The sequence below is a fragment of the Mauremys reevesii genome, linkage group 13 (genome assembly GCF_016161935.1).
Source record: "Mauremys reevesii isolate NIE-2019 linkage group 13, ASM1616193v1, whole genome shotgun sequence".
In the NCBI taxonomy this organism is placed as follows: domain Eukaryota; kingdom Metazoa; phylum Chordata; order Testudines; family Geoemydidae; genus Mauremys; species Mauremys reevesii.
The window spans coordinates 49245879-49267700 of record NC_052635.1 but is presented as its reverse complement, the minus strand read 5'-3'; the positions used below and the strand labels follow the sequence as shown (position 1 = coordinate 49267700).

Genomic DNA, 21822 nt, shown 5'->3' with positions numbered 1-21822 from the left:
GTGTCTCCAGAAAGGCCCCAGCCATGCAGTCCTGGGGGTGGAGACTCCAGCACGTCCGGTGGGAGTTTGTTCCATGGTTAATCACCGCACTGTTCACGATTTGCATCTTATTTCCCGTTTGAATGTGTCTGGTTTCGGCATCCAGCCATTGGCTCGTGGTCTGCATATCTCTGCTGGATTACAGAGCCCTGGTTCCTGGGATTTCTCCCCGCGAAGTTAGTTACATGGTGTAATCCAGTCACCTCGCAATCTGCGTGTGGCGAAGCTCACAGCACCGGCTCTGTCACTCTGTGTCAGGCATTTTCTTCAGCCCTCAAATAATCTTTGGGGTCCTTTCTGCTCCCTCCACTGGAGATCGCACCGCAGGCTCCTGGCCACCATGCGCACCAGTGCTGGTCGGTGCAGTGTGGTGTCTTTCCCCTTGACTCGGGCAGGGGAGGCTGCTGGCCAAGTGGTCAGGGAGGGTGGGCATCTGTGACCTGGCCTGCCTCCCCAGAGAGCCGCTCTGCTACTGCCCTTTGCATTGTGCTCTCAGCAGCAGTGACAGGAAAACTTTATTCACTTGGCTGGGACTTGAGCTGCGATTCAGAAACGTTCCTCTCTGGTGTCACCAAGACACACTCTGCAGCTCCCCTCGAACTATGGCTGTGACCCAGCCGGGTCCTTCGCCCAGCCCACGGGGAAGTCAGTGCTCAGGGATCCCGCTTTCTCACCCCAACTCACTCCAGGACAGCTAGATAATTAAGTAATAATGAGCCTGCAGGATTGGGGCCCCACTGTCTAGGGTGCTGCGCAGACCCAGGCAGGCTCACTGTCCCCTGCTCTGTGAGCTGAGTGATCAGACTGGGGCCATGGGTGTGGGCAGGGCAGGGCCTCAGTGAGTTCTGCAGAACAGCAGCAACTGAGGCTGGCTGTGTGTGTGCTGGCTTGGTGCCGTGGAGGTGAGAAGGGGCGTGGACTCCCTGCTGAGTGGATCCATGGCATTTCTTCAGCAGCGCCCGACTGAGAGCACTGCTTCCTGATCGATACTCTCCAAGCCAGGGAATTCATTTCCAGAGTGATGGAGCGCCCGTCTCCAGGAACGCACGGAGATTGGCTGCAACTCATGCCGCAGAATCACCCAGGCAAGTGAAGCAAGAAATTCTAAATGTTTTTCATTTTCAGCTCTCTCTGCAGCCTGCACCTCCCCAAGAGCCGCTGTCCATTTTTATTTAGCTTTTGTTATTCCATTACAGTTTGGTAAACAAGAGTCTGGGAGCTTCTCAGAGCATGGCATGCGTGCCAGGATGGCTCCACACCAGAGCACCCTCTGCCTGGGAGACATGTCCACTTCTCCCCTGCGCTGCCAGCGCTCCCCTTCCCCCGCACTGGGAGAAGTCCCCTAGCTGGGGCCAGGGACAATCTCCCATATTCAGTCCTAGGGGCTCCTCTTTCCCTGCAGTGGGAACACTCCCCACGGGGGTCAGAGGGCGTGTTCACTCCATAGCCTCGGTCCAATACCAGCTCTAAGATGCTGCTAGTGATGGGAACTTTAATCGGTCCTGGAAGAAGGGGTGTTGCAGCCCAGGGATTTCTGACTGATTAGTGGAGAGGAGAAGGGAAGTTCACTCCTGGCTCTGAGATGTCCCCTTTAGTATGGCCCTGTTTGCTCTGCACAGCTCAGACCCTGCTGTTTGCCCAGTTCTTCCTGCAAGGCCCTGTCCTTCTCCATCTCTGTCTGCACTGGGGGCAGGGGACCTGGTGACCGTAGGACTGTTGTAGTAATTTGGTTGGAATAAAGGGCAAAAGAGTCAAAGGGGTTACCATGACCCTCAAACTGTCCAGCGTTAAACAAGGTATATAGAGACCTCAGCCTGCTTAGTACATGGCAATTGCTCCATTAAAAGCCTTTCCTTAATGATACAGAAAAGAAAGAAACACAGTTCAAGCATCTGAAATGTCAAGTATTGAATAAGGCTTTCGTTTTAACAGCATCCCTTGTTCCCTGTCCCTTTAGCTGGAGAGAGCTTTTTGCAGGAAAAATCCCCTATATTTGAGAGTCTCGGAGCTGGTATTAAAACTAGCACTAACTGTCCTGATGGGGACAGGGAAGTTAGCTGAGATGGGTGGGAGCGGTGGTTGTTGTTAAAGTCTGAGCCCATTTCCTAAGACGACAAAGGGGAAGACAAAACAACAGCCAAGATAGAAAATGCAACTTCTGTCCTTGGTGTTGATTCCTACTTGTGCCCTCACTGCTGGAGAAACCCGGTCACAGCACACAGTCTTCTCAGCCAGCTTAGAGGCCTGGCAAATTGTCCCAGCATTGGGCTGTTCAGGGTACTGCTTTTGCTGCCTCTTTCTGGCCACAGCCTCACAGCAGTGTTGCAAAAGACACAGACTTCTTGACTGGCTGAGCCAGACTGTTAGACAGGAGGAAAAAGGGAAGAGAAGAAATAAGGTGGAGAAGGGAAAGAACACAAAAGCGGGCTGGTGTGTGTGACAAAGTCTCACATCCAGGTAGTATTCAGGATTTAGCCGACATGGTGGAGGTGGTGATGTCACGTGGCTCCCTCTCTCACAGTCAGGACGATGGAGGCCCAGGAGATGGTGGAGGTGGCAGCCAGAATGGTGCAACTTGCTCCAGTAGCCAGTTTTTCTCCCTGAAGTCTCTCTAAGGACCGAAGGGAGGGCTGGGTGGAAGAGCTCCTTCCGTCATTATTTTAGCCACCAATTAGGCCTAGTTTCTAACACACCAATTTTGGTTCATGGATTTTCAATTTCACACTGTTGTGTTTGCCAGACAGGATCTTAACCCAGTTCTGGAGTTCTGTCGGGGCACCTGTTTGTTTGGCCTGGGCTCTGGCTACACGAGAGCGCTCACAGCTGTCCCGATGCAGCTGCGCCGCTGTAAGCTCTCTAGTGGAGCCGCTCGAAGCCGCGGGGAGTCACTCTCCCAGAGCAGCAGTAGCTCTGTCAGCGGGAGAAGCTCCCCATTGACGTAGCGCTTAAGTCGGTATAACTTACGTTGCTCGGGGGGTGAGGGTGGGGTATTCATACCTCCGAACAACCTAAGTTATACTGCTATAGGTGGTAGCGCAGACCTGGACTAATCCAGTCTTTCCATCTCCCTTCTGCAACTTTCCCCATCCATGGTGGTTGTTACAGGTTATTGTGTTAGTTTACAAATGTTCACTCACTTTTCACAGTTATGCTCGCAATTAGGCCCAGTTATCACAATAGGACCTGAGGGGGAGAATGGAGCCAGCCTGGCCGGGCCATCAAAACTCTGGCACTGAGCAGCAGAGTTATTGTTTAAAGCCTGACTCCACCTCTGAGCCCTGCATCTTTGAGCTCCCAGGTCCCACTCTCCATCCTCTCTCCCTCTGAACCTCTCCTCTACCACAGTGTCAACTCTCCGAGCCCCCTTCCTGCTCCCCCACTAACTCAGCCCTGAATATATTTTTACATGTTACAATTCTCAGATGTTTTTAAATTTAATGGGTTCTTTTTCCTCTTCTCCTTCTCAGTACCTATGCGGGAGCCTCTCTGAGCTGCTGCCAGCTCCAGGGATTACAAGTGACTAATTTAGGGCTGATGGTGTGTTTGAAGTTTAAGGGAAGGAAGTGGCCTGTGTAACATGCTCTCCCTCCCCAGCCTGGGGTCCTGGGGCAGGCTGCTGCTGTGGAGCCAAAGGAAGTTTAAAGTTAAACCTAGGAAGCTGAGCTCTGGACACAACTTAACCTTGTTCTGAGACAGGCCGTGCCTGGAGCTCAGAGGGTGAGGCTTACAGACTGTGTACGGGAGTCTGTGTGCTATCATCCCTCCACCCCTATAGGCCTCTATTGCATAAGGCAGGACGTTTGCTGGGGAGCTCTCTTGAATGCCACGGGCTGGGCTGGGGCACACAGAAGGAAGAGGTCTCTGCAGCTGGACCAAAGATAATCATGTAATAAAAGGAGAACAGACATGGGTGGGGTATGTGTGTGAAGAGGGGTATGGAAGAGCCCAGCACTCAAAGGGGCATTTTGGGGCCCAGGGAACTATATTAGATGCCAAAATGGCAACTGGAGCTCACATGCGGGACCTGGGCACCTGGCAACCAAGTCTGAAAATTCGGCTGTCCATCTCCTTATTGCCTTTCTGAAAGGGGATCCATTTCTAGCTGGGAACAAACGGCTTGTTTCCATCAGAGCTCTGCTCAGCTAGATCCAGGCCTGGCTCTGCCTCTGTCGGAGGTCTCCCTCCATTGCATTCAGTCAAATATTTCTCTCTTGCATATTTAAAGCCCTTTTTTCTAAGCACTAGTGTGCTCTACAAAGATACGACCTGAAGGAACAAATTAGGAATAAGTAAATAATTAGTCAGAAGCCTTGAGTGGAAGCAATGAGCAAAAAAGTTGAGGCACAGCCTTTCCCAGCAGGGAGCAAAAGGGCTCAGTACATAGAACTGGGAAATGGTAAACCTGCAGGAAGCAAAGAAAAAGCAGCATTGGAACTGAGATTGCAGATGGCTGTATGTGCTGCAGGCGAGAAGGCATGTGGAGAGAAGGACTTGAAATGCTAAGGTCCAAACCAGAAATTGGAGGCATAAAAACACCAGGAAGCCAATGCAGGCCTTGAATGAATGGAGTCACAAGGTAAAACTGGAAGAATGAAAGCTCAAAGGAACGGTATGATTTTGAACCAGAGGAGAGGACAGATGCTGGCAGGCCACCAAAGAAGCTATTATGAGAGTCAGACTTGGAAAAGCTCAGGACAGAGATGGAGATTTGAGTGCACCAGTCATCAAGCAGGCAGATTCTAAGATGCTTAGGTGATGACATCAACAGGAATTGACTATGGGATAGCATCAATACAGAGGGGAAGGTGGAACTACAGATCAGAGGGAATGATACGGCTGGATCCCGTGGCACAGGGACTGAAGAGAAACAGGGAGCGTTCACCCCAGATACAGAGACTCCCAAGACAAAGTAGTCTAATGGGACAAGAAAATGGATTTGGCTCTTATCCCTGTTTAATGGTAACAGATCAGCATATCCCCAGCTGGAGACACTGCTCGGACAGTGAGAAATGAAAGACCAAGAATCTGTGGAAGTAGAGACGCACAGGCAAGATCTGTGCATGTATTGCCAGCCTGTGTCTGACATGGTGTGTGGGGTTGAAGGTCTAGAGAGGAAGGAAGCAGGCCTAACACAGCTCCTGAAGCAATCCCAGCAGGAGAGTTACCTCCATGAGCCTTGTGAAAAGAACACTCCAGAAGCACAATTGTGCAAGAGAACAATGCCCTATGTATACAAAATGGAGGCTAATTGAGATAATGCTACCCTACCAGGCAGTGTGTTGCCAATGGATCTTCTCAGAGCAGGAGAGGGAAGAGCCTACTCCACTTAGCCTCAGCAAAATAGCTGCCAGCTCTAGCAGTGAGGCTGACTGAGTGCTCTGCTCCAAAGCCGAGGGAAGAACGGAACCAGGACAATGTGCTCAAGCAGTTTTGAAGCCAAAAGGAGGAGATAAATGGTCCAAAAATGACCTATTATCAAAGGTTCTGAAGGGGGGGTTTCAGACAGGAATTCCTGACAGACTCTTGGGGTCAGGGGCGAGAGAGAGAGCTCTGGGTAGGGGAGAGATGGCTTGGCTGAAGATAGAGACCCCACAGTGCTGTGAGCCATACCGAGGAATGTACTGCACCACTGCAAATCTTACCAGGTGAGGCCTGGTCTACACTAGAGAATTAGGTCAGCGTAACTACATCACTCAGAGCTATGAAAAACCCACCCCTGAGCGGCGTAGTTAAGCTGCCCGAAGTCCCCATGTAAACAGTGGAACAATTTGCCATCAGCCAAGCTACCGCCTCTTGGGGGGCAGATTCCCTATGCCGATGGGAGAGCCCCTCCTGTCGGCGTACTTAGTGCTGACACTGAAACTCTACAGCGGTGCAGCCATGCTGCTGGAGTGTTTTAAGTGTAGACAAACCCTGAGTCACAGCTCCCTGCACTGCACTTGTAGAGACTGGCTCAGCCAGGGCAAAGGACCTGTTATCAGGTAGCCTCATGGGTGGCTCCATGTGTGGCTGAACCACTCTCTCCTGGCAGATAGTGGGCACCCCGTGGCATAGCCAGGGGTGGACTTCTGCCAGTGCCTCCAACAGAGCCAGGGACTAAGGAGAGAGCAATGGTTTGGGGGCAGCAGGGCTGGCTTGGGGCTCCCTGGTGCTACCCTGTTGATTAGGGAGAGGATCCTAACTGCCAGGAGGGCTGCGGTGGTTCTTCTGCCTCTGATGGAGCTTCCCTCTCTCTGGTTGCCACCAGCCTCTATCTAACAGGAGAGCTGGTCTCCGGTCCAGCGCTGCAGGATGAAGTATTACGCTCTTGAACAGAGAGACGGTCTGAAGCTGCTGAGTCTGGCTTCAGAGGCTGAGCCAAACTGGAACTTCCCCAAAGGTCAGGAGGTTCTGGATCCAGCCACACTTGGCTCCTGCAAACATTCCCCTGGCAGCCTTGCCCCAGGGTGCATGTGCTCACATGGCGTGGGGGGTGTTTGTGCTCGCCTGGCGCGATGGGGTTCTGGTTCATGACAGGGCTCCTAGGTGCTATTGCCATGCAGATTATAATAATCAATAGTGGGGGGCTAGGTAATCTGTTAATTCAACACAAATGCTTCCTCACACCATTAACCAAGGAGAGGGCGGCGCTGGTGAGCAAACAGCCCCAGCCAGCTCTGCTTTTCTGCAGGTGGCTGGGCTTCGTGCCGGAGCAATGCCTAGCAAGCTGCACATAGGCACGGAGATCACGTTGAGGGCCAGGGAGGCTCTTCCTCTGGGAAATGTTTTTAAAACACCCGTTATTTGCTCTTCAGCGGGGCCCCGGGAGAGTCACTTTGGCTGGGCTGGTTTAGTAGCAACCAGAGGGGGAAGCTCCATCAGAGGCAGAAGAACCACCGCAGCCCTCCTGGCAGTTAGGTGCTGACAGAATTTTAGCAGGAGGTATAGGGGCTCCCTGGAGCGCTCTCAGTCATATCCCAGAGTCCTGAGTTAGACCTGTCTCTGCTGGGATGTTACAGAGAATAGGAAACCTTTGGCATTTTGAGATCCATTTGGCAGCAATAGGTATAGGTGGAAGACATGCTGAAGTGAAGGCCCCAGCCTTTGTGCATAGGGTAGGAGAAGTAGGCTGAACGTTGCAGAGAAAAATATCACGGTGAGCAAACAGCAGGAGCTGTGCATTCCAAAACTGACAGAGTCATTGGGCATCACCAAGTCTTTACATGCAAGCAGAAACAATTGATCAATATGTGACAGAATTAAGGATGCGCAGTAAAACCTGGGAGCTTGGGGATCTGACAGAATCATTAATAGAGACCAGAGTAATCTAGGGAATGCTGCATAAAACATAAAAGGAGAGGCTGGTGTGTGGACAAGAATTGACAGTAAGCCCAACCTCACAGATATACAGGGCAATCGAAATCACTTACACACAAACCAAGGAGCTAGACCCCACTGCAGAGGGAGCCATAGGCAATAGCAGAAAGAGAAACCAACAGTTGGAAATGTCTAGCAGAGGAAGAAACACCTTGTAGGACATTCCAAGTCTGAGCAACTATGCAGTATGGCCCCAACCTGTATCCTGCTTTGCAAGAAGCTGCAAGCGATGTGGTAAAACTAAGCAGCTTGTAAAGCCGTGTGATCCCAGCTGCCTTGTGGGGAATATCTGAAGGGTTCTATGTAGAGGAAAACCAAAAGACCAATAGACAGTCATGACACAATCCACACTGAGCAATATGGAACTAAAACCAGTAGCAACAAAGATCCAAGTCAGGTGTTAAGGAATGAGGGGAAGGTGTTTTTAGCATCATCTAGGAACTGCTGCCACCGTTCAGTACATAATGTGCCAATAATGGCTCATAATAGGCTCTGCCTAGGGAAACAGCGAGAACAGGAGAGAGGTGCTAGGTGCAACTTCAATACAAATGGAAGGTGAATGACTAGAAGATGGAATGCCTGGAAACAGAACAGTGAATGGATGTTCTGGCTGAATGGGAAAATACCTTCGTAACTGTGGACAAAGACAATGAGTAGTTGTGGGTCTGCCTACCCTTCAGAGACCTTAACTTGAAAAGCACCCAAGAATAAATCACTGCACAGTTTGAAAATACAAACATTTTTGGTTAATTACATGCATCCTCAGGATTCTGGTGACTGAATGAACAGAGATGAGCTCAGAATGATGCACATTTAATATATATTTTGGGAGGTTCAGATTCTTGCAATTACACTTTGGAAAAGACCCAGAAGCTTAGAACGGAATGATACACAGAGGAGCACGTTATTGGCAATGTCACAACAGTGGCTGATATAAGAAAAGCATGACTTAAACAGGGAGTGAAACAAGTAGGGCTGCCTGTGACAGGAGTGTGCACTTGAGGACTGGCCTGACATTTGCAGAGGGTATCATTTCTGTTAAGGACATTAAGCCTCATAGAGAAAAAGTCTCAGCCACAGACCTGATGCTGCATCCTCAGTGTGAGCAGATGCAATGGATTCCAGGAATGGTCAATTACCTGCAAATACCTGTAGCCATGAGACCTGAAGAAGAGCTCTGTGTAGCTTGGAAGCTTGTCTCACTCTCTTTCACTAACAGAAGTTGGTCCAATAAAAGGTATTACCTCCCTCACCTTGCAGCTTTGAGCAAACTGCCCAGATTTAATGAGGGGGAGAGGATAGCTCTGAAAATGCTCAGACAAAAGCCATCCTCACAGGAACTCTTCTGAAACCTGGAAGTGGAAAGAGACCACAAGTCTCTGACAATACTGTCTAATAAGCCATCAAGGACTTAGAAAATCAAGGTGCTGAAGATGTGTGTATGAGGTATGTGCACCAGGACACCAGCTTGTGCACATTTACCACAAGTACACATGTAAACTGGAGTAGATGTGCATGCACGTAGGTCAGTGGTACCTCCCTTGTGTTGGCTCTGTCCCTCTCCCTTACTACTGCTTAAATCAATAGGCTGCAAGAGCAAACATTTCTACTTTAGGAAACACTGTATCTTGGCACAGAGAACTATGCGCTACCATTGTACTCCGCTCACAGGAGTAAGACCTTACCCCAAGTTGGGGGCTGTAGAAGATTCTGACTTGTTTACCTGGCAAGGAAATTTGATAGGATCTTTGGTACTTACTATTCTCTGTATCCTGAAATTGCAAGATACCAGCAGTAAAATGGTTGACCAGAACCTGAAAGCTCTTTTTGCAAAGCATGGAATTCCATATACACTGAGAGATAATGGGCCACACTCTCTCAGAATGTAGAGAGTTAGCAAGTGACTGGGATTTTGAGCACATGACTTTGAAACCTAACGATCAAACAAATGGCCTCGTTGGGGCATCATCCCAGACAATTATTAATCGGATGGAAAAGTCAGTGGACAGGAAGGACTATTGAGCTAGATCAAGCTAGAAATCAGCATAGCTCCATGGAGTCCAGCGGGGGAGTGACTTCAATGGAGCTAGCAGGTTACACCAGTGGAGGATCTGCTCCGGTCCCTATAAAAGCACTCTAGTCGCCTGCACTGCTCCAGTGGGAGACTGGAAGTCCCCAGCTCAGCTACTTATTGAAGAGGAATCCAATCTAAGGGGCTGCCAGGGAAGAGCGACGTAAGGCTCCTAATTCGGAAGGAAATCAGAAGATTAAATCTGAAAAACTTGACTTGGATAATAATCTCCATTCCTTAAAGCCGGCAGTTGAGAGTGGCTCCATGGCTGCATCCCCAGCAGGTGGTGCCAGAGAGGTGCAAGCAAGCACAACTAGAGCCAAGCTCATGAAGCAAGGGACACAGGCCTGGAGCCTGCAGATATGAACTCTGATGCACATGAATTTGCAGAGCTTTGTCAACATTTGATAGAAGAGGGATAAAAAAGAGCATATGAGAGAGTGAAATCTGTGTAGCTGAGGATCTACCTAAGAGATTAAATGGCCTAATGGAAACATCTGAGGGGTTTCTAAAGTTGCTGCCTGACCAACAGGGAAGCAGGTGGCAAAGATGTGTGAGATGGGAGAGTGCGAGTGAGCTCGTCTCTGGAGCGGTGCAGTATGTGAGAAACAATTCATGCTGTTGTCTGTGTGTGAGAGACTGAGGGGGGGGGTGATAAGATGGGCACCATGAGGGGAGTTTGCACAAGATCTTTGGAGCAGACAATGAGAATGGGAATTGGGGTTGGTCTCTGAGAATTTTGAAGAATGTGTTTTTATGGTTCTAATTCCTGCTCACCCCCAATAGTGTCCTGGCCTCAGCCATGGAGCTGTGTGCTGCCAGCTTCCCAGAGATGGCAACAGGGAGGACGAGTAGGACTTGGAGCTGAACTGAACTTGGCAGCTCTGGCTGGGGAAGGTGCTCAAGGGTGTTGGGGAGAGTTGGATGGGAAGCGGGGGTAGGGCTGGTGGTCTGCTGGAGGCAGGGGCTTCCTGGGGGATAGAGACTGCAGGAGTGAACATAAGAACATAAGAAAGGCCGTACCGGGTCAGACCAAAGGTCCATCTAGCCCAGTATCCGTCTACCGACAGTGGCCAATGCCAGGTGCCCCAGAGGGAGTGAATCTAACAGGCAATGATCAAGTGATCTCTCTCCTGCCATCCATCTCCATCCTCTGACAAACAGAGGCTAGGGACACCATTCTTACTCATCCTAGCTAATAGCCATTTATGGACTTAGCCACCATGAATTTATCCAGTCCCCTTTTAAACATTGTTATAGTCCTAGCCTTCACAACCTCCTCAGGTAAGGAGTTCCACAAGTTGACTGTGCACTGTGTGAAGAAGAACTTCCTTTTATTTGTTTTAAACCTGCTGCCTATTAATTTCATTTGGTGACCCCTAGTTCTTGTATTATGGGAATAAGTAAATAACTTTTCCTTATCCACTTTCTCAACATCACTCATGATTTTATATACCTCTATCATGTCCCCCCTTAGTCTTCTCTTTTCCAAGCTGAAGAGTCCTAGCCTCTTTAATCTTTCCTCATATGGGACCCTCTCTAAACCCCTAATCATTTTAGTTGCCCTTTTCTGAACCTTTTCTAGTGCTAGAATATCTTTTTTGAGGTGAGGAGACCACATCTGTACACAGTATTCGAGATGTGGGCGTACCATGGATTTATATAAGGGCAATAATATATTCTCAGTCTTATTCTCTATCCCCTTTTTAATGATTCCTAACATCCTGTTTACTTTTTTGACCGCCTCTGCACACTGCGTGGACATCTTCAGAGAACTATCCACGATGACGCCAAGATCTTTTTCCTGACTCGTTGTAGCTAAATTAGCCCCCATCATGTTGTATGTATAGTTGGGGTTATTTTTTCCAATGTGCATTACTTTACGTTTATCCACATTAAATTTCATTTGCCATTTTGTTGCCCAATCACTTAGTTTTGTGAGATCTTTTTGAAGTTCTTCACAATCTGCTTTGGTCTTAACTATCTTGAGCAGTTTAGTATCATCTGCAAACTTGGCCACCTCACTGTTTACCCCTTTCTCCAGATCATTTATGAATAAATTGAATAGGATTGGTCCGAGGACTGACCCTTGGGGAACACCACTAGTTACCCCTCTCCATTCTGAGAATGTACCATTAATTCCTACCCTTTGTTCCCTGTCCTTTAACCAGTTCTCAATCCATGAAAGGACCTTCCCTTTTATCCCATGACAGCTTAATTTACGTAAGAGCCTTTGGTGAGGGACCTTGTCAAAGGCTTTCTGGAAATCCAAGTACACTATGTCCACCGGATCCCCCTTGTCCACATGTTTGTTGACCCCTTCAAAGAATTCTAATAGATTAGTAAGACACGATTTCCCTTTACAGAAACCATGTTGACTATTGCTTAAGAGTTTATGTTTTTCTATGTGTCTGACAATTTTATTCTTTACTATTGTTTCAACTAATTTGCCCGGTACCGACGTTAGACTTACCGGTCTGTAATTGCCGGGATCACCCCTAGAGCCCTTTTTAAATATTGGCGTTACATTAGCTAACTTCCAGTCATTGGGTACCGAAGCCGATTTAAAGGACAGGTTACAAACCTTAGTTAATAGTTCTGCAACTTCACATTTGAGTTCTTTGAGAACTCTTGGGTGAATGCCATCTGGTCCCGGTGACTTGTTAATGTTGAGTTTATCAATTAATTCCAAAACCTCCTCTAGTGACACTTCAATCTGTGACAGTTCCTCAGATTTGTCACCTACAAAAGCCAGCTCAGGTTTGGGAATCTCCCTAACATCCTCAGCCGTGAAGACTGAAGCAAAGAATCCATTTAGTTTCTCCGCAATGACTTTATCGTCTTTAAGCGCTCCTTTTGTATTTTGATCATCAAGGGGCCCCACTGGTTGTTTAGCAGGCTTCCTGCTTCTGATGTACTTAAAAAACGTTTTGTTATTACCTTTGGAGTTTTTGGCTAGCCGTTCTTCAAACTCCTCTTTGGCTTTTCTTATTACACTCTTGCACTTAAGTTGGCAGTGTTTGTGCTCCTTTCTATTTGCCTCACTAGGATTTGACTTCCACTTTTTAAAGGAAGTGCCTGGGGGACAGGACCTCCTGGGGTAGGAGTAGGTTGCAGCGTAGGATGGGGTGTGGTACTGGGTGGGCAGGGGGCAGGGTGGGGTAGGCTAGGGGCCCCCAAACCCGTGGCTCAGCACAGATCCCCTGAAAGGGCTGAGATGAGCCAGGGACCCCCAGGCCCCCGGATTGGGGTGTTTGGCATTTCCAAGGGCAGGCCGTGTTGGGGATTGGTGAGCTCCGTTGACAAAGCCCTTCAGTCAGCACTCACCCTCCATCCCCGTTGGGATGTCCTTGGACTACAGATCATGTCCCATGTGAAAGGGGATCGTGCCCATTCCCTTGCTCTGCACTGGGCTGTAATATTGTGTGTTTACAAGATGCATAGAGGGTTAGCTCTGCTGGGACCATTCTGATCATCCAGTCTGTCTGACCTCCTGTGTAACCCAGGCCCAAGCTCCAGCCCTAGCCCTGAGATTCCTGCATGCAGCCTGAACTAATGGGTATCTTAGAAGGACATACAGTGTGCTGAGCCTGCAGCAAGGTCTTTGTGTAGACACACTACAGCGCAAGATACCCAGTGTTCTTTAGCCCTGGCCTCTCCACACTGCATCTTCTACAGCCTCCTCTGGGCTGATCTAAGTGCACTCCATTGGACTCTCTGCAAAGCACTCTGGGAGCCACCTACCCTGATACTAAGTCTCTAATGCCACCTTTGCCTTGTGTTTTTTAGGCTGAGTGTCAGCTTTCAAGCCAGGCACAGCTCACGGAGGAGATGAAAGCATGGAGCGGAGCAAACAGCACAGAGCTTGCCCAAGCACTTGTTTATGAAAGAGCCGCCTGGAATGCAGGCTAAGTGGAAAGGTGCCACTTGAAAGATACCTTAATGCCTGTGAGTGAAAAAAGCATCAAGGGCTGGGAAGCAGGGGGAGCGTCCAGAGGCGACTGCATGGGCGGACTGCTAATGGGACTGCTCCTGGAGTGAGCAGCAGCGCGCAAGCCTGTGAATGGGAATCGATGTGGGTGCGTGATGCAGCAGGAGAGCAGCTGGGAATAGAGCTGAAAGAGCAGAGCGGAGAGCAGATACCAAGTGAGAGCAGGGCCAAGGAAGTGCCCAAAGGAGATGTCCCAGGAGAGGGGGACGACTTTGGGCTCTCTCCGGATAGCCCACGAGGAGCAGCTTTTAATCGTGGCATGTCCGGAGAAATGGATAACCATGCGCACGCTGCTGCTTGTACGGTGAAACCCACTCCACACAGGCGGCTGCACTTCCCCCAGCCCTCCACACTGAGCTGGGGCTCTGGCTCCCAGCACATGTGAGGAGGATGGTGTCTGAGCTGCTGGGCTGATCCAGGCAGAGCTTCCCCGTCACCCGAATCTGCAATGGCTCCCCCTCCTCACATTGTCAGCAGCTGCTCCAGATGCCCAGCGGCTCTGAAACCTCCCCTTACCAACAGTGCAAACAGGCGCAGGGTGCTCAGTGCTGTGCAAGAGACAAGTACAGGCCTGATGCCTGCCTTGCACAGCTTACAAGGCCCCTTGTTTGAGATCATCCTGGGCTCCACTCTGTTCCCTTTGAAACCAATGGGAGGTTTGCAGGGACCAGAATCAGGGGAGTTTGGAAACTGTGAGTCGAGGAGGACTATGTTAAATGAGGAGGAACACAGGGACTGGAGATAGCCATGCACTCCGTGCTCCAGCGCGCTCCAGCGGGGCTGGCCATCTTAGGGGCAGATCGTTTACCCACGTGAACACCATCTCATAGGGCAGGGCCAGCCGTGCACAAAGTTCCCTCCTTCCTTGGCCTCACTAACGCCCCCTGCTGCACTCAGTGTCTCCAATTTACAGAATTTCCTTGGCTGCCTGCCTGCAGCCCACCTTATCGCGCCAGAGCTGACACCTGGCACTCCTTCTCCTTCCTCTGCCTCTGGAACTACTCAGTGCAATGGAAATTGTGGGATTAGGTCAATTTCAACAGCCCCCTAGGTCAGTTACCAATTACCTGCACTAGATACTGATTTGAAAAGAAGCCTCTGATCTTTTCAACTTGCTCATTTTCCTCTTTCCGTTTCAAATTCTCCACTGCTGGAAATAACTCCAGCCTTTTACAGACCATAGTAAATGAGGATTTCATCCCAGTCCCTTGGTTTTGCTGATATGGACTTTTTCCTACACAGATGATGCCGTGGACAATCCAAGCTGTTTCCAGACTCTTCCACCTGGGCCCTTCCAGCCCCGGCCACCTGGATGATGTCAGGCAGCACTAATGGTGCATGGAGCGTTTTCGGATAGGCCATTGACCCCCCTATGTTATCCTGGACTGGCCTTTTCCTCTCTGCCTGGGCTAGGCATCCTGCTGCCTCCGGTGCTTTCTCAGCGTGAATTTAGAGCTGGGTGAAATGTGTTGAATTGGCAGTTCCAGGGGGCTAGGCCCCTCTTCCCCAGTGCACATGCCGCACTGGCAGCAGAAGTACAAGTTTCCCTATCAGTGTGCTCCTGTCCTGCCCTGGAAGGAGAAGGAAATTCAGACTCCATGGCCTAGTCAGTCCTCTCTGGAGAGACAAAGGGCCAACCATGGAGGGGGCTTCTGCAGGGAGGACACCTAGGAGCCGGATGGAGACGTCCCGTAGTGTTTGCATAGTAACCACAGTCACGCAGCCTCCTTGGATCCAGTGAAATGCTCTGACCTATGGCAGCCTGATCCCCACATTTTGTGCTGATGAAGATGCAGTCTCACAGTGCTGGCTGGGGCCAGGCTCACCGTGGGAGGTGGCTGTAGGAGGTCACAACTTGCTTATCCATTGGGGCTAGTGCAGGGTCGTTCCCCCTCATGTCTCCCAGCCCAGGAGCTGGCCAGCAGAGAGGCTCAGTGGCCCCTGGAGTCTCACTGTGTGCAGGCTGCAGGCTCCTGGGGAGCAGAGAGGGAGCTATTTGGTGGTATGGTTTCAGACTCCTCTGTGGTTCTTGGAGCCTATCATGGAGTCAAGCAAGCCACATCCCAAAGCAGGAGGCTTGGCACACAAATGCAGCAGCACATTTTACATAAAGTTCAATTAAATATTTGCTTTATAATTGCATAACAAATTATTCATAAAGGCATCGGAATCTAATCACTGGGCTGACACGATGGAGTCTGCAAATGACATAGTACTCAGGGAGAATAGAGATTGGGGAGAGCTGCCAGCCTCTCCCAGCTGCATGGGATGGGGGCAGGGACCTGGACGCCGGGGCTGCCTCAGAACCAATCTCTGGCTCCCAAACTCTGAGGAGAGTTCAGCATGGCCCCAAGCAGGCCAGGGAGCGTCCAGCCCAATGCCTCAGCAGCAGTGCAAGGTGCCACCGTGTTGCGGAGTGGCTGTGGGGCAGCAGGGTGGGGTGTTTGCAGTGTGTCCAACTCTCACAATTTTGTCATGAGTCTCATGATAATTATTGTTTTCCTTAAAGCCCCAGCTCCTGGAGTCAAGTGGATCTGTGATGATTTCAGCCTTCATTCTGAAATAAAAAGTAAGTTTCTATCCCTCGTGGTTGTGGAGAAAGCTTCAAACTGAGATTCCCAGTGCATCTACAGGCTCAAAAAGCAGAAGGCAAATAAAAAAACCAAGTCTATTATTTTTATACAATCTCATGATTTTAAAGCCAATCTCATGATTTTTGGTGTGCCTGACTTGTGCATTTTGAACATTTGGAGTTGGCAGTAGTGAGTTTGTCCCCACCTCACCCACTCAGGGTTCTGTGTGCCTGGCCCCAGGGGTGGGGAGGTGAGGGGGTTGGGTGGGCAAAGTACCCACCCCCTAAGGGACGACGGGGCACAGGGCGGGCATGGTAGGCTAAAGGGGCAGGCCAGGCCAGGCCTGGGTATGCCCCCTCCGGCCAGGCTACGCTGAGGAAGGCTGGCTTGGCTTGGGGCAGGTTTGGAGTGGTGACAACTCTCATGATCTTATCACGAAAGCTGCTGTTGTACAGGACTGAAGTCGGTCTCTGGTGAGACGCTGCGGCTCTCTCAGGATTTCAGCCTGAGCTTTAACGGGGGCTGCTGCTCCCTGACTGGGCAGATGGCGGCGTCCCGCAGTTTTGGCTGCCACCAGCAGAGGCTGCCGCTCCCCAGTGGGGTGCCGCAGAGCCCTGCTACCCAGGGTGGATCCTGGGCCCTGGGAGAGGTGGGTGTTGGAGGGTGCCCCTTGGAGTCCCCCCCCCGCCTGGCACTGAGCCTGGCCTGCATCTTGGGGCCCCCTCGTGCGTGGCGCCTGGTCTGCCCCAGTGTGGTGAGCTGCTTTGCCATATTGCCCCCACTGTGTGCTGAGCACTTGGCCACTGGCCCTACTGCTCCCCCAGAAAGGCTGCACTTGCATACAAGGGGGCTGAGTGTGAATGGCAGTGGCGGGAGGGCTGGCTGGACGGGGAGGTAGATAGCCAGCCAGCCAGCCAGCAGCCATGGACAGTGGATGGAGAGTTCTGTTAATGGGCGCCGGCTCTGCCACCAGAGAGGTGAGTCACAGAGCTCGTCCCACTCTTGTGCAGCTGGATCCATTGCTCAGCGGGGGTGCGGCAGCGGGATTCAGAGAGTAGGGCGAGCAGGCGGCACGGGCTTCCCACAGAAACACCTGCTCCCTGTTACAGAGCTTGGCTGTGTCAGGCAGGTCAGAACCCCCCACGCTCTTGCTCCCACTAAGCTCAGCTAAGATCAGTGTCTCCCTCTCCCTGCTCCCAGGTGAAAGAACCTGCGAAGCAGAGGCTGCAGCAAGAGAGCCCAGTAAGGAATGGCCTGAAAGCAGCACAGCTCCCTCCTGTGCATTCTCCTGAAGTCCCTCTCTGGCCACTCCAGCCCTAATGGAGCAGAGAGCAACCGCTGGCAGTTGGCAGACGGCCAGGAGGCGCTGGCTGTCAGGGGAGGGCTCAGCTTCTTCTGGCCAGCAGGAGGTAATGTGGGGATGAGAGCAGAGGCTCTAGCTACAGGGGAAACTCCCTGTTACTCCAGGAACTGCCTCTCCTGGCAGGAAGCTCAGCAGGGAATGGGGCAGGAGTGCTGGCTCCGGGAGCTCCTAGCTGCTCCGGACTTTCCCAGCAGGGAGCAGGGCTGCAGGGATAGCTGGGGCGCTCCCACCGGCTTCAGTCTCTTCTCCCAGCAGCAGCCTCCTTGAGGTTGGAGGTCTGAGAACCAGAGGAGGAAATCCCAGCAAATAGTTTTTATATTGTTGTGTTTACAAGAGCAGTAGAAGGAGATAATCTCAGTGTTCAGGAAGCAGGGAGATTTTCTCAGAGAAAATGGTAAATTTCCATCCTGTGTCGGGAGGCCCTGTTCCTTTTCTGATATTTCTTTAGTTGTTCATGTCACGGCCCTTCAGTCTGAGCAGTTTTACAAATGTGCTGTGGAGATGAAACGCCGGAGAAAGCTGCTCAAGATCAAGTTGGGAAAGCTTTTAACTTTCAACTGCTACAGACAAAGGCACCCAGAGAGAGGGAGAACACGGGGATTGGGAAGAGACCGAGAGAAGGAGTAAAAAGAGAGAAGGGAGAATCGACATGTGAAAGAGGCAGAGCAGAGAAGACAAGTCACAACAAACCCAAGACTGAAAGACAACAGGTGACTGGTAGAAAGAGAGAAAAGAGACCGAGATGGAGAGAAGAGAGCCCCACTTGGAGCCCAGGGAGTGGGGAAGGAGGCTGGAATGAGGGGACAGCACCGCGGACTGGGAAGAGTGAGAAAATACAAAGGCAGCTATTCGAAGGGTAGGCTGGATGGATCAATGAGGGGGATAAATGGAGAGAGAAGCCAGATGGGGACGAACTCCCCATAGAGCTAAAGGGGAAGGCAGCAGATTCCGAGGGAGACTGAGGAGGGTTTCGGTCATTCTGAGAATTAAAGAGGTGGCATGAAAGTGGAAGGGAACTGCAAGCAAGGGAAGGGAAGGGAATGAGGACAGGGCTGCAGATGGAAGAGGGAGCCTGGAGGAACCCCACTGGGGGAGCAGCATGTGGAAGGCCAGTTCACCCTGGAAAACAGAGTCCTGGGGCTGGGTTCTGCTCTTCCCATCCCTTTCCCTGCTTGTGCCTCTCTCCCAGGGCACCCTGGGTGATCCCGGCCTGCTCTCCAGTCTGAGCTGTCCCTGTCTGATCTCAGGCCATTATCTGTCCATCTCTCCTGAGTGTTGGAAATTCCAGCCATCCTGCTCAGATGAGCCTGGCCTCAGGCCGACCGGCCCTTGTCTGTGTAGAGAGGACCTGGGACAGGGCCCTGGCTAGCTGTGCCAAGTTCCTGTAGCGAGTCAAAGAGAGAGGAACCCAGCCCCCCCCACACACAGCAGCACTGTCACCCCATACTCAGTGGGGATGAGTCTCTGGAATAGGCATAAGCACCACCCTGCTCCAGAGAGTGAGCGAAGGTCCAAGCACTGCAGAAATGGGGCAGAATACCTGCAGCCAAGTGCCCAGGGGCCTCCATGTCTCACCTAGGCTGCTGGCCACTGGACGTGGGCTCGCACTGCCCCTCCCCTGTGCCCACTGTCCAGATGGAGGGTGGCTGATTGCTGCCTCTGCACCTCAGCCTGACCTCTGCCTCCTTCCCGCTCAGAGCCCTGGCCCCGAGACGAGGCTTCCCACCCCCTGGAGGGTGGTGAGGGGGGTATTATGACATGTCTTGTGCAGACCTCAGCCTTTGTCAGGCACTTGGATGAGACCAGTGGGTCTAGCTGCCTGTACAGCAGGCAGGAGGAGGACAGGCTCATCCCAGGCACCTTGGGAGCGGGTGGACATCCCTCGGGCTCTGGCCTGGGCACTCTGGCTTGGGAGTTAGTGTTTGCTGGGCCACAAACTTCGCAGCCACACTCAGGGAGGCAGGTCCCTGCTCAGACCCCAGAGGCAGCACAGAGCTCCAGGCTGTTCGGTTGTGGCCCTTCCTGAGCCTCACTCGCCCTGTGCCCTGCATGCCAGGAAGCCCCTCTCTGGCCTGCTGAACACCAGAGAGGTTATGGCTCCCAATTCATCCCCGCCCCTCTCCCTTTGGCTCACCCCTGTAGTTAGCAGCACTGACCCTGCTCGGAAGCTGGAGCTGCAAGAGGCACTGACTGCATTGCTGCCCTGCTGGATCCAGCACCCCAGCATAGGGCCAGGAGTGCTGTGATCCTGGAGGACCCTCAGCGCCCGACCATTCAAGATCAGTAACGATCCCCTGCTGGCTGTCAGCGCCTGTGCCCTGGCCAGATCCTGACACATGGTTACACTGAGCTCCCTACACTTCCTGGGTAGTTTCAGTTGGACCCAGGTTTCTTGTTGTAAACTGTTGGGTTGTGTAACTGTCTGCGGTTTAACGGCACCTGTGCTCCGCCTCAGAGGTGGTGGCTTTTCAGCGTAAAAACGAATGATTCCTGTACATGCCACCTGTTCGTCAGTGCCCAGGCACCGTGCACACGGATAAAAACTCGGCTGTGTGACTTCGGCTGGGCTGGGGAGGGGGGCGGGGGGGGGCGGGGAGACAGCGCCCAGAGAAGTCCCTGGTTTTTGCAGTTGTTATTTGACTGCCGCTTGGCTTTGGTGCTCCTTGTGAGGAGTGTTAGTTCACCCCCATGGGCAGGTCGGCCGAGACTTCAGCGGTCTCAGCACTGGGGGTCTGCCTGCGGAGGGCTGCCCCATTGTCCTTGGCCTGTATGGAGCTGTCTGAGCGATGGGACAGTGGGGCAGAACGCGACAGGCTGGCACTGGATGGGGGTGCATCGGGGGCAGTGGGGGGGAAGGAGAACACTGGGATGGAGTGTGGGGTGGGGGTGGGGGTGTATAGGGGGCCATGTGGGGGAGGGCGGGAGGATACGGGTTAAAGGTGCATGCATAACCGCGATGGGGTGTGGGGGAGGGAGGGAGGATGGGGTGCATTGGGGGCCGTGTGGGAGGGATCCTGGGATGGGGTGTAGGGAGGGTTCCCAAGATGGGGGTGCATAGGGGCCGTGTGGGGAGGGTTCCCGGGATGCATGTGTGGGAGGGAGGGCAGATGGGGTGCATTGGGGGCCGTGTGGGGAGGGATCCCGGGATGGGGTGTAGGGAGGGTTCCCAAGATGGGGGTGCATAGGGGCTGTGTGGGGATGGTTCCCGGGATGCATGTGTGGGAGGGAGGGCAGATGAGGGTGCATTGGGGGCCGTGTGGGGAGGGAGGGCAGATGAGGGGGCACTGGGGGCCGTGTGGAGGAGGGAGGGAGGGCATATGGGGGTGCATTGGGGGCCGTGTGGGGAGGGAGGTGGATGGGGAGTATAGGGGGCTGTGTGGGGAGGGAGGGCAGATGGGGTGCACTGGGGGCCATGTGGGAGGGAGGGAGCATGGGGGTGCACAGTGAGGCCATGTGGGGAGGGATCCCAGGATGGAATGTGGGGAGGGAGGGCGGATGGGGTGCATTGGGCGGCCGTGTGGGGAGGGCAGGCGGATAGGGGTGCATGGGGGTTGTGTGGGGAGGGATCCCAGGATAGGGTGTGGGAGAGGAAGGGTGCATGGGGGCTGTGTGGGGAGGGATCCCGGGATGGGGGTGCATAGGGGGGCCGTGTGGGGAGGGCAGGTGGATAGGGGTGTGGGGCCGTGTGGGGAGGGATCTCAGGATGGGGTGTGGGGAGGGAGGTGGATGGGGTGCATTGGGGGCTGTGTGGGGAGGGAGGATGGGGTGCATAGTGGGGCCGTGTGGGAGGGCAGGTGGGGCCGTGTGAGGAGGATCCCGGATGATGGGTGCATGGGGGCCATGTGGGGCAGGGCGATGGGGTGCATTGGGGGCCGTGTGGGGAGGGCAGGGGATGGGGTGCATTGGGGGCCATGTGGGGGCAGGGGATGGGGTGCATTGGGGGCCGTGTGGGGAGGGCAGGGGGATGGGAGTGCATTGGGGGCCGTGTGGGGGAGGGAGGGAGGGCGGATGGAGGTGCATAGTGGGGCCGTGTGTGGGAGGGCAGGTGGATCCCGGGATGGGGTGCATAGTGGGGCCGTGTGGGAGGGCAGGTGGATAGGGGTGCATTGGGGGCCGTGTCGGGGAGGGATCCCAGGATGGGGTGTGGGGAGGAGGGCAGGGGATGGGGGTGCATTGGGGGCCGTGTGGGGGGGGAGGGCAGGGGGATGGGAGTGCGGGGCGTGGCACAGGAACCCCCCCCATTGCGCCCCAGGTCGGGGCTGGTCGATGGGGAGGCCCGGGCCGGAGCCCCCAGCGCCGCATTCTCCGCGTCTCCGGCAGGGGCCGGGCGGTCGGGCTGGGCTGGGCTGGGCAGGCGGGGGGCGGGCGCCTCTCCCCGCCCAGGCGCCCCAGTCACATTCCAGCCCGCTCCGCTCTGCCGGCACCAGGA

At 53.0% G+C, this 21822-nt stretch overlaps 1 long non-coding RNA gene across 1 annotated transcript; it reads left to right on the top strand.

The window, feature by feature from the left end:
• The first annotated feature begins 13264 nt into the window (after window positions 1-13264).
• Window positions 13265-15979, top strand: LOC120379763. The gene is made up of 3 exons (XR_005587568.1): window positions 13265-13414; window positions 14700-14887; window positions 15967-15979. It is a non-coding gene; the product is annotated as an uncharacterized LOC120379763 (long non-coding RNA).
• Window positions 15980-21822: the final 5843 nt, after the last annotated feature.